Source organism: Arachis ipaensis, chromosome B9, assembly GCF_059453495.1.
Source record: "Arachis ipaensis isolate K30076 ecotype BB chromosome B9, ASM5945349v1, whole genome shotgun sequence".
Taxonomy (NCBI): Eukaryota; Viridiplantae; Streptophyta; class Magnoliopsida; order Fabales; family Fabaceae; genus Arachis; species Arachis ipaensis.
Genome location: NC_142444.1, coordinates 33,242,992 through 33,255,576, shown reverse-complemented (window position 1 = coordinate 33,255,576; position 12,585 = coordinate 33,242,992). Strand labels below are relative to the sequence as shown.

Genomic DNA, 12,585 nt, shown 5'->3' with positions numbered 1-12,585 from the left:
GAATTTTATGATGAAAGAGAAAAACACAAAAAGGACACAAGACTAAAAGTTTTTAGATCTAACACCCTTGTTTTTCGAAAAATTTTTTGAGGGAAACACCAAGGAACACCAAACTTAAAAATTTTAAGATCAAGACACATACAAGACTCAAGAACACTTTGAAGATGAACAAGAACACAAAGAAAAAAATTTTAAGACTCAAAGAACACAAGAACATAAAAAGAATACTAAAACTTCAAATTTTTAGAAAACCAAGACAAGATTTTCGAAAATTGAAAGAAAAATAAAAAGAAAACACCAAACTTAGAGACTTGACACAAGATTAAACCAAAGAAAATTATTTTTGAAAATTTTTAGAAGATAGGACTTAAAGAACACGAAATTACCAAGAACATAGACACATTCAAAGAACAAAGATTAAACAAAGAAAAGAAAAATATTTTTGAAAAAGGGTTTTAAAATTTTTGAAAATTTTAAGAAAAAGAAAATAAAAATAAAAGACTCAAAGACTCAAACCAAGAACAAAAATTGAACAAAGAAAAGAAAAATATTTTTTTTAAAAAAAAAGTTTTTAATTTTTTGAAAAATTGGACGAAGAAAAATAAAAGTAGAAAAGCTAACAAAATTAAAGAAAATACCTGATCTAGGGAGCAAGACAATCCGGTAGTTTGTCCAAACTCAACAATCCCCGGCAACAACGCCAAAAACTTGGTGCACGAATCCCCACACTTTCGTACAGCTGTACCAGCAAGTGCACTGGGTCGTCCAAGTAATACCTGAGCAAGTCAGGGTCGATCCCACGAGGATTGTGGTTTGAAACAAGCTATGGTTATCTTACAGGTCTTAGTCAGGCAGATCAGAAGGTTGTTGGATTAAGTATATGGAGTTGGATGAAGTATCATAAAACTATGAAAGGAATAAGTGATAGGATTAGAGTTGAGAGTCGGAGTTGTTTTGTCTTTCTGAATTAACTCTAGTACTACTGCTTCCTTTGCTTGTGAGTGATTTCTTCAATGGCAGGCTGTATGTGATTGACACTGGTTTGAACAGCTACCAATACTCCTCCAGATCTGAACCCCAGGTTTAGTGCGGATCCATTCTGATTGAGGGTGAAGCTTCTGCAGTTCATTCTCCTTGATGATCCTACTCAAAATGCCAGAGACAAGGTCGAATCTTCCGGATCGGAGGAATGTTGCACCTTAGGTTCTAGCCTCTACCACAGAGATCCTAATCTCCCCGTAAATCGGTTGAACTGATGTCTCGAGAAGTCCCCAACAAAATCATGGATTAGCCGTCTGAGAGACGTATATTCAAGCTGGCGGTTCATCATTGTCCGATGAAAGATGCACTCTGAACCCATGTAGAATGTGATAACCTTATGCCAGTTCAACGCATTCATATTGATGAAGAACAAATATACATCTTTGAATTAATCAAACACGGATCAAAGAGAAACAGTAATACTTTTATTAATTCATAGTAGGACTCAGCAGGGCTCCTCTCCTCAACCTAGGAGGTTTAGAAACTCATACTGAAAGTAAAAACAATGGAAAAATGAAAATATGGCTGAATGTTGTGAAAAGTGTTCGAATAACATGAATTAAATCCCTTAAATACTAAACTAATGACTAGTAAGGGTAAAATAGTCTATTTAGTGCTAAAATCTACTTCTGGGGCCCACTTGGTGAGTGTTTAGGCTGAGCTTTGATGAAATCCGCGTGCCATGAGGCTTTTGGGGTGTGGAACACCAGCTAGGGGGTCCTCTATGGGCTTTTGGACGTTGGGCTCTGCTCTTTGGGCGCTGGACTCCTGGGAGAGGGCAGGAAGCTGGCGTTGGATGCCAGCTTTGGGCCTTCTAATGCGAAGCAAAGTATGGACTATTATATATTGCTGAAAATATCTAAAAGTCAGATTTCCATATCCGTTGAGACCGCTCCATTTGGACTTCTGTAGCTCCAGAAAAGCTCTTCCGAATGCAAACAGGTTAGATCTAGACAGCATCTGCAGTGCTTTCTCTGTCTCTGAATCAGACTTCTGCTCCAGCTCCTCAATTTCAGCCAGAGAATACCTGAAATTGTCCAAAAATACAAAAACTCATAGTAGAATCTAAAAAATGTGAATTTAACACTAAAGCCTATAAAAACTTAATAAAACTACTAAAAACTATATGAAAATGATGTCAAAAAGCGTATAAAATATCCGCTCATCAGCTGGAGAGGCAAGTTTGTTGGGGCCTAAATTAGTAGCTGAGACGACTAAATAGATTAAAAGAATCTGAGCCAGAATTCTTACCGCTCAAAGTCATCAGGAAAGCTATGCTGATCGAAGGTGGAAGCTTTTAGAGTTTGAAGAGGGTGACCACGTGTTCTTAAAGGTTACTCCGACTACGGGAGGGGGTAGAGTGATAAAGATGAAGAAGCTGAATTCTCATTACATTGGTCCGTTTTAAATATTGAAGAGGATTGGGCCGGTAGTGTATCAGATGGCTTCACCACCACATCTTTCAAAATTGCATGATGTATTTCACATTTCGCAGCTTCGGAAGTACACTTCTGAAGCAACTCATGTGATAGAGCCCAAATCAGTTCAGTTGAAGAAAAATCTGATGTTTCAAGTGACTCTAGTTAAAATAGATTATGTTAGCATCAAGAAATTGCGTGGAAAGGAAGTTCTATTGGTGAAGGTGGCTTGGAGTCGATCCGGAGTGGAGGAACATGTGTGGGAGCTCGAATCCAATATGCGGGCGGACTATCCACAACTTTTTACAGGTAATTAAATTTTGAGGGCAAAATTTTTAATTAGGTGGGTAGGATATAAAACCCTATTTAATTATAATTAATAAATTAATTATGAGCAAGGAAGCTTAGGAATTTAAAATTTATAATTCGGAGAAGTGAAAATAATTAGGATACGAATTCAGACACTTATCTTAAAGGTTTTGGCCCAAAGTTGGGCCAAATGAACCAAAAATCGTCAAACGGGCATATGTTGGGCTCAAGTCCCAAACCCAAGGTACTAAACTCTCTCTCAAACACCACACTTCAGCAATTCAACCATTTTTTTCCCTTCATCAAAGTGAAGCTCCTTGCCCTAAGAGTGAAAGAGAGAACCAAAAACACTATTTACCTTGTCACAAAATTCCTCATAACTTCTAAACCGTAGTTCTGATTGATGCGTCGTTTGCGGCCATGCATTCATATCGGATCCCTCTTCAATTATTTGGGTGTGCATTGTTCTGGATTGCCTATGTATATATCTCTGCTTAATTGCTAAATGTAGCATATGTTATAACTTTTTTTATTGTGTTTGCATCCTATTAATTGTGTTTGTTTCTGCTGAATATAATTACTAAACTCAATACCAAAATTCTGTGGTATTGAATTGAAAAGAGACAGGCTGAGAGGAGTGTTATAGGAACCTGAGTTTTGGATCATGAACATAGTGAAGTGTGTAGTGTGTTTACCCTATTTTGGATTAGTATAACTCTAGGCTTAGATCTTGGTTGTTGGAGTTTATGATTGCCTAGTAGGTTCAGGTAGTTTTACATCGTCTCTATTTGTAACTATTACCCTGCTGGGAACCTTTTCGTTCTCACCCGTTTCAGGAATTTTGTTATTTTTCAGATACAAAATGCGACGCACTTCGCTGAACGTGCTGGATTTCCACCGGAAAGTGAAGACTCTTTTGGGATTTTATGTTGTGTTTAGCATATATATATATTCTCCACTTTTCTATTGTAACTTGTGTAGCCCTCTCAAAGGTTGATTTCGGAGAAATAGGATTCATGGTTATGCTTTTGTTGTATTTTGGGGCTGTATATATTTCTAGCTAGCCTTTACTTCGCAGGTTAAGACTAGATCTTGTTATGTATCTCTTTTGGATTCCCATATATATATATATATGGTCTCTTCTATTTCTGAAATCTACGTTTTCTACCTTTAACATTTTTCGAGTGCGACGCAAATTCTATGCTTGTACCTATCTTCTCTTTCAAGACTTCTAGTTAAATTATCCTTCAAATAGATGTACGTATTTTTTTTTACGTCGTAACGCCTCACTATTTTTTATTTACGACTTAAGCGTAAAGCTCTGTGTGGTAGGTTGTTACAGAACGCGCATGAAAAATGTTTAATTCTGGAATGCAAGTTGTACTACGCATGGGTCGTGTATACACATTACTTGACTTTTGTGCATACGCATGGTATGCACACGAAACTCTCTTCATTCTGTAATACCCTTCAAGCATATGCATGGGTCGTGCGTACGCAGGACCTCAATTTTCTGCAACTTCTACAGAATCAATTTTTAACCATAAATTTCAAATGTCCATAACTTTTTCGTTAAAAATTATTTTTCGTCTATTCTTCAAACGTCATTAACTAAACATGCCAAATTTTCATTTAATACAAGTTTCACAAAATTTAAAGGTCCGAGAACCAAGTTATGCCCTGTCAAAGTTGGATAAAATTTTATTTTTACCAAAACTACCAAATTTCCAATTTACACCAAAACTCAATCTAATTCAACATTCAAACCTCTCCAAAACCATTTCTAAACATTTCAACATTCATTCATCACTAATTATCCATTCAACATTCAATTAAACAAATTTCAATCTAACCAATCTAATTTTCCAAACTTCCATCAACAGCTAATCATTCAAATTCACAACCAACCAAACATCATATCAATCATCAGACACTACTTACCTCCACTTACCATATAGAAGATTCTTCACCTAATTTTCACATTAATCATCATCATAATCAACAATACCATCAATTCACAATATAACAACCAATTGAATAATGCATACATATATATACACACCCACTCAACCAATCACAACATTAACCAACTTCATTCAATCCTATTCTAGCGGCAATTAACCTAGGCATTCACTTAATTTTACATAATGCCTACTTGAAACTAAAATTTGTACCTCTTATACGACGGTCCCAAATTCTCGAATCCTTTCCTTCGGAACTCAATCCTCAACTGAAGTCCTCACCACTTTGATCTTTCCAATCATTCCCGCACCGAAATCACGCCAAGCAAGTTCCGTTTCACGCCAACTACAATCCAAACAAGCTATATTCTATCTAATCACATCATTTTCACATAATTCAACCTAGGTTTCCACATAAAACGAGAAAAAATGTAAAAATTAAGATTCCTTACCTTGTCTCACATAATCTTGGATTGAAACTCCATTAGAACTCAAGGTTGAACCTCCCTTAAACATCAAAAATTGAAACTTCTCAATAACTCAACCCTAAAAATGCAAATTGGAAAAGAATAGAAGACTCAGCAAGAAATTCAAGTTTCTTACCACAATACTTAGATAAATTTGAAGAGGGATCCGAGACAAATATGTGACTGCAAACAGCTCGTCAATCTAAGCTCCAAATTGAAAGTTATGGTAGTTTGAAGTTGATGAGGAATAATGGCAAAAGAGTTTCTCTTCTCCTCTCTTCTCTCTTCTATCCATTCCCCCCCCCTCTAAAGAAAATTCTGAATTTTGCTAAGGGCGAAGGGTTTATATGAATTGGGCTTGGGATCAACATGGGCCCGATTTAATTGTTTTAGTCTATTAGTCTAATTTTAGGCCAAAATTTTTAAAATTAGTATTTTAATTCGCATTCTAAATATTTTTACTTTTCCAAATAAAATTTTAACTTCTTTGTTCATAATTAATTTATTAATTATAATTTAATCGAATTTTACATTTAGAAGGTGTTATTACAATGTTCTATGGAAAAAGTAGATAAGGTAGATTAAGAAGTATCCTTTGTGATTTCATCAAACTTGGTGGTGGCATGGATATAAGAAAGTAAGGAGGTAATATGACAAGAGCACTTTACTAAGAATTGGACAAACAAAATAACATCTTGGTTCAAAGAATAAAAAGTTGACGGTAAGCGTTGAAATAAGTTTAACTTATTCAAGTTTTGGTGTGATAATTCGGACAAAACTGAAACTTATTGGTATCACATAAAAAGGTGATATGAATCTCTTTAGCTTCTGGTGTCACAAGTCTGATAGTACAACAACCTTCAAGACATCCTAAACAATTGACTTGCAATATTTTTATTCTTTTGAAGTTAAAATGTGTTGCCATATAATATGGTACCTTTTAGTTTTATTTTTATTATATATTTTGGATGTGTAAAGTTAGGCAAAGACATCATATGTAACTAATTAGTTAGTGTTAATTGTGAAATAAGACCAATTTTTTTAAAAGAAAAAAAAGAAAGAGGACATGTTACGAATATTCCAAACATGTGGCTCTAATTGGTGTCGTACATGGGACTATAATTTGGAGGGTATTCTGAAAAATTTTTCATAATTATTTATGAGCAGCGTGTGGATTTGTTTGGGTTTGTTTGGGCTTGGAAAACGTGACTAAGCCAAGATTGTGTATGATTACAATGGGGAAGGCCGAAGTTGTGCTGAAAACAAAAATAAAAGGCCAAAAAAAAGTCTACAGCAATGATAGTCCTTTTCTCTTTCTTTTGTTTCTCTCCCATTTCATTCAACGACACTAACAATCACAAATCTAAAAAATTTTAACAGTGGGACAAAATACACATAATATGATAAATATTTTTTATAATTGTACTATAGTTTTATAAAATATTATTAGTCTTTTAATTATCTAACAAACTAATTAAAATAATAAAATAATAATTTAAAATAATAACATAATTTAAAATTTTATTCTTTAAATTTTATATTTTAAAAAATTAAATATTTTTTTATTGTCAATATAATAAAATAAATTTTTTTATATATAACACTAAAAAATTATTTAAAAATTATTTTTCATATAATTAAAAAAATTAACTTTTTATGATGTTCATAACAAAAAAAATTTGTCAATTGATGATGTAATTGTAACAAATAAAACTAAATCTAACTTAAAAAGAACAAACAATAATAGATAAACAATATTAGAAGGCAGAAAAAAAACATTGTTAGATTTAAATTTAGATTATTGGCTTATTTTTTATTATTATATGTTTAGTTATTTTTATCCAATAATTAATATAATATTTTTATAACATGATGCATGGTGTCATGATGGAGTCAATCTTCTTTAATTTTTATATGAGTATGGAGTGTAGACTAAATAAAAATTTAAGTGAGGTCAAATTTATTATTTAAGTGGTGACAAATAAATTTTTTTCATATACTCTACATGGAAGTTTATGAAAATTGAGTGGGGACACCTGTCCCACACCCCTTCAATCTAAATTCGTCCCAGACCACCACCATTATTAAAACACCTTTTTTATTCATCAACTCATAACACTCTTCACTATATTACCGCTACCAACCACTAAGAACTTGTTATCAACGAGGAATGCTAGAAGAACCACATTGTCGTTCTCAATAACCATGCTCTCAACGACCGTGAAAAGGTCATACCAACACCCACCGTTATTGCTGGCGACCTTGTACCCATCAAGCACCGCTAACTGTTACATTCACAACTTCCAATGCCGTGAGCCAGAGGACCCGCTCATTTTCTCCGCCTTTGAGTTTCATTCACAAGATCGCCACCACCCTCCTTCATGCCGGACCGGAGCCATAACTTGGTGTCTCTATTGCTGGTCTGCTCTGTTTATTGTCACCATCCTCAGTAGCATCTCACATGCTTCTTGCCCCCTCTGACCATACAGGTCAAATCGTCACTAGTATTCAGACGACGTGCTTCCTCGCTGCTCCCTCTGCCTTCATGATATGACCGCAACAACTACTCTCGCAACTTTCTCTGTATTCAAATAGGAACAATTCAACTAACTCCGTTTTTTTGTTTCATTTATTTCACTTTTCTAAGTCACGCAAGCTTAAGTCTAATTGCGCTTTAAATAATAATCTTCACACCACATTGGCCAACAAATGAAACTTAATGCTGAATTGCAAAATTTTTTAACAATTTCAAATTTTTTTGGTTATTTAAAAATCTATCTAGGTCTTTTAAGGATCTAGAAAATACTTTTTTCATTATAGAAGCTTTTTATTTTTCATATTTGTAACTGTTAACAAAAAATTGAGTGTAATAAATTTAAATATATGTGTCTGAATTTAATAATTAGTACTGGATTCTATTATTTATTATTTGAAATAATAATATTAGAGAGATAATATTGGCCAACACTTTTAACTAGCAGTTTAATACTTTTAGTTCAACAATTCAGTATCATTTTTTTAGCCAATATTTTTAAATATTGTTGATTAAATACCATTCAAAAATAATAAATTGTACTGATCTTATAACATTGTTTTAACTTAAAATTATCTTATTTGACTTAAATTTTATGAACGTAACATTCATAATTATACACTCATTACATATAAAATTACTCAAATTTTTAGTGATAATTGAGAAAGTAAAATAAAATAAACCATATTAAAAAATGAAAATTTTTGGAACCAACACTGCATAGTTAACATTGTAGTCAATATTATACATAAAAAAAAATTAAAATTTTTAAAAATAAAATGAGCTTCATACTAAAATTGTTTAACAACATACAAGTGTCGACTGAAATTGACTGCTATAATGTTAATTTTTTACTATTATTTATAAAAAAATACAAAATAAAAAAATTTTGAATTACTTTTTTTATTATACTGTATTTGAAAATTGGCCAAAAAGTGTTGATTACTCAACAAAACTCTTTTTGTTATGGCCTAGTAGAACTGATTCAACGGACAAGTTGGTTATTTTTGTGGCACAAGCAGCGGAGTGGAGCAAGACATACGCATCGAAGTATTGAACGTAGTTGGAGAAATAACAAGTGCAGTAGCATCGGCTACGTAGGTTACGAGCATTTCGCGAGTAAGACAAGAGAGATATTCCAAGTGTTCTTCTACACTCATCAACTCTACGCATTCTACATCTTGTTCTACGTAATTCACGTGGAGGGCATACGTGTCCAATTGTTCCAGGCATCTTCCTCTTTCTTATTGACAGGTATCTCAGATTTTTACAGTCTCGCAAACATGCACGCTTGATATTTGCTCGCCTTTTGCCTTCTTCTGCTCTTGAGCTCAACTTCTCCAAGGCTCCCGCTAATGCGGTATTAATTAAATAATTAACTTCTTTAGATACATACTTATACCGTGTTTTTTTTCTTTTCATTTAAATATTTAAAATGTTTAAAAAATAACAAAAAATTGTTAGAAAATTAAATCAAGAATATTCAAGAAAGTAGTACAACTACAATATACTAGAACATTGAAGAAGTTCAAAATCAAATTGAATTGAAATTGAATGGAAGTTGCACTCATCACCTCCATACTAGAAGAATCATGAAGTGCATTGGAAGCTTCAAGATTGATGACTAAGCTTAATAAAGAATTTTCAAGATGTGTTTGAAATTACAAGAAGTTACTTATTTGAATAGTCAAAGTAAGAAGCAAAGTTGGATAAGTATGTGTATTAAGAAGCTAGTAGAATCATGAACTTTTAGTATGAAACTTTACCTATATAAAGGCACATATGCCTTATGTATTTAGTGTGTTCCATGAAATGAAAAAAGATATGATTATGTGAAGTCCTTCTTTGTTCTATTATTTCATATGAGTGTTGGTGAGTTTGAGAGATTGAAAATATGATAGTGTTACTTAAGAAAGTGAGTGATCTTGGGGCCAATTGAAGTGTGGGTATTTTACTTACAATTGGTATCAGAGCTGGTTAATCCGGCGCCTGGTGTTTGAGAGTTTGCGAGGTGTGGGAGAGTTCTCACATAGTTGTTGATTCATAGAGTCGGTATGGCAAACACTTTTAATATTGTGTGGTCCGGTCCCAAGTTAGATGGGAAACTTGATTATAGTTATTGGAAGACTTTGATGTCTACCCATTTGAAGGCCCAGAACCGGTGGAATTTCATTGAACCAGGTTTGTAAGAAGGAGCAGATGTTGCCCAACAAAGGAGAGATCAATTGGCGCTATTTCAAATTCATCAAGGAGTAGATTATACGGTGTTTGGCAAAATAGCAAATGCTAAAAGTGCAAAAGAAGCATGGAACACGTTGAAACTGTCATATAAAGGCGTAGATAAAGCTCAGAAAGCAAAGCTACAGTCTTTGAGAAGAGAATATGAAAGGTATGAGATGTCTAGCTCAGAAACCGTTGAGCAATATTTTACTCGTGTTACAGACTTTGTCAATAAGATGAGAGTCTATGGAGAAGATATGCCCGATAGCAAAGTGGTGGAGAAAATTCTTCGCACCATGCCGATGAAGTATGACCATGTGGTGACTACGATACTAGAGTCCCACGATATGGATACTATGACGATTGCAGAGTTGCAAGGAACCATGGAAAGCCACATCAGTAGAATACTGGAGAAGTCAGAAAAATCAACCGAGGAAGCCCTGAAAAGCCGAGTGAATTTCAACAACGTTGCAGAATCAAGTCGTACACAAGAAGGACGAGGTCGTGGTTTTAATTTTCAAAGTAGAGGCAGAGGAAGTTTCAGAGGTAGAGGTCGTGGCAATTACAACCAAGGAAGTTAAAATAATTTTACACCACCTAATCAAGGAAGAGGTGGAATGAATTTCAGACCTGTCAACTGAGGAAGAGGTCGAGGCAATTTTTATCAAGAAAGAACCAATTTCAATTGCTTTCATTGTGGAAAGTATGGACATAAAGTAGTAGATTGCATATTCAAAATGGTGAATAACAATTAAGCACACGTTGCAGAAAATCGGCATCAAAATATTGATGATAATCCGGGTACTCAAACTTTATTTTTTACAAGTAATTCATGTGCTAAAGATGAAAGTATATGGTACTTGGATAATGCTTACAGTAATCATATGTCCGGTAGAAAGGAGTTATTTTCTTCTCTAGATGATTCAGTTAAACTATTATTGAAGTTTGGTAATAGTACAAAGATCCCTATTAAAGGAAAAGGGCACATACCAATTAGATTGAAGGATGGTTCTCTGAGTTATATTTCTAATATTTTCTATGCTCCTGAACTTGATTACAATTTACTGAGTATGGGCAATTATCTGAGAAGGGATATAAGATGATAACTTATCATGGATATTGCACTGTGTTTGACAACAACGGAAGGTTCATAGATAAAGCAAAGATGACTTCAAACAGAATGTTTGCATTAAAAATTTAACATGTTAATCCCTCTTGCATGAGTTCTGTGATACTTGATGATAATTGGTTGTGGCATATGCGGTTTGGGCATTTCCATTTTTCTGGCCTAAACTATCTGTCAAGAAAAGGACTTGTTTCTGGTCAACCGCGGATTCATATTCCCAATTGTGTTTGTGAGATTTGTCAACTGGGAAAGAAGCACAGAGATCCATTCCCTATAGGAAAGTCATGGAGAGCCAGAAGATTACTTGAAATTGTGCATTCAGATCTCTGTTCTGTAGAAGTTCCAAGTAACGGTGGTAGCAGGTATTTTATCGCTTTTATTGATAATTTTAGTAGATATACATGGGTATACTTTCTGAAGTAGAAATCGGAAGCATGTGATGTCTTTAAGACATTCAAGGTGTTTGTCGAAAAACAAAGTGGCTGTAAAATCAAAATCCTCAGAACAGATAGAGGAACAGAATATCTTACGTGTTCAGAATACTTTAAGCAACACGGAATTCAACACCAACTAACAACTAGATACACTCCTCAACAAAATAGAGTTGCTGAAAGAAAGAACAGAAACATCATGAATATGGTCAGATGCATGCTCAAGTCAAAATAAATGCCTAAAGAATTTTGGGCAGAAGCAGTCGCAACAGCAGTTCATATTTTAAACAGGTGTCCAACAAAAAGTGTTCGTGATAAAACTCCAGAGGAAGCTTGGAGTGGAAAGCGGCCTTCCATTCATCATTTCAGAGTCTTTGGGTGTATTGCTTATGCCCACATACCAGATCAATCAAGAAAGAAGTTAGATGACAAAGGCGAGAAGTGTATCTTTATTGGCTATAGCACAGACTCAAAAGCATACAAGTTGTACAATCCAGAAACAAAGAAAGTAATCATCAGCAGAGACGTGACATTCGACGAGAAAGACATGTGGGACTGGAACACAAAGACAAAAAAGCAGCTGACTATAATTCCAAATACATGTGATGAAGTAGAAGAAAGACAACCTGACACAACTGAACAACCATAATCATCTAGAAGACCTCAAAGAGAGTGGAGACTACCTGCTAGATTAGCAGATTATGAAGTTGGCAATGACAATGATTCGTCTGATGAAGAAATCATAAACTTTGCTCTATTTTCAGATTGTGAGCCGTTGAACTTTGAAGAAGCCTCTAAAAACAACAATTGGAAGAAAGCAATGGATGAGGAGATTCATGCCATTGAGAAGAATGACACATGGGAAGTTGATCGTTTCAAAGCAAGATTAGTTGTTAAGGGATACAAACAAAAGCCAGGTATCGATTATTTTGAAGTATTTGCTCCTGTTGCAAGATTAGACACTATTCGTACGATTATTTCACTCTCGGCTCAAAATAAGTGGAAGATACATCAAACGGATGTTAAGTCAACATTTCTAAATGGCACTTTAGAAGAAGAAGTGTATGTTGAGCAACCTG

The 12,585-nt window shown here is 34.3% G+C and overlaps 1 pseudogene; it reads left to right on the top strand.

The window, feature by feature from the left end:
* The first annotated feature begins 9,567 nt into the window (after window positions 1–9,567).
* Window positions 9,568–10,843, top strand: LOC148544228 (uncharacterized; annotated as a pseudogene).
* The last annotated feature ends 1,742 nt before the right edge of the window (window positions 10,844–12,585 follow it).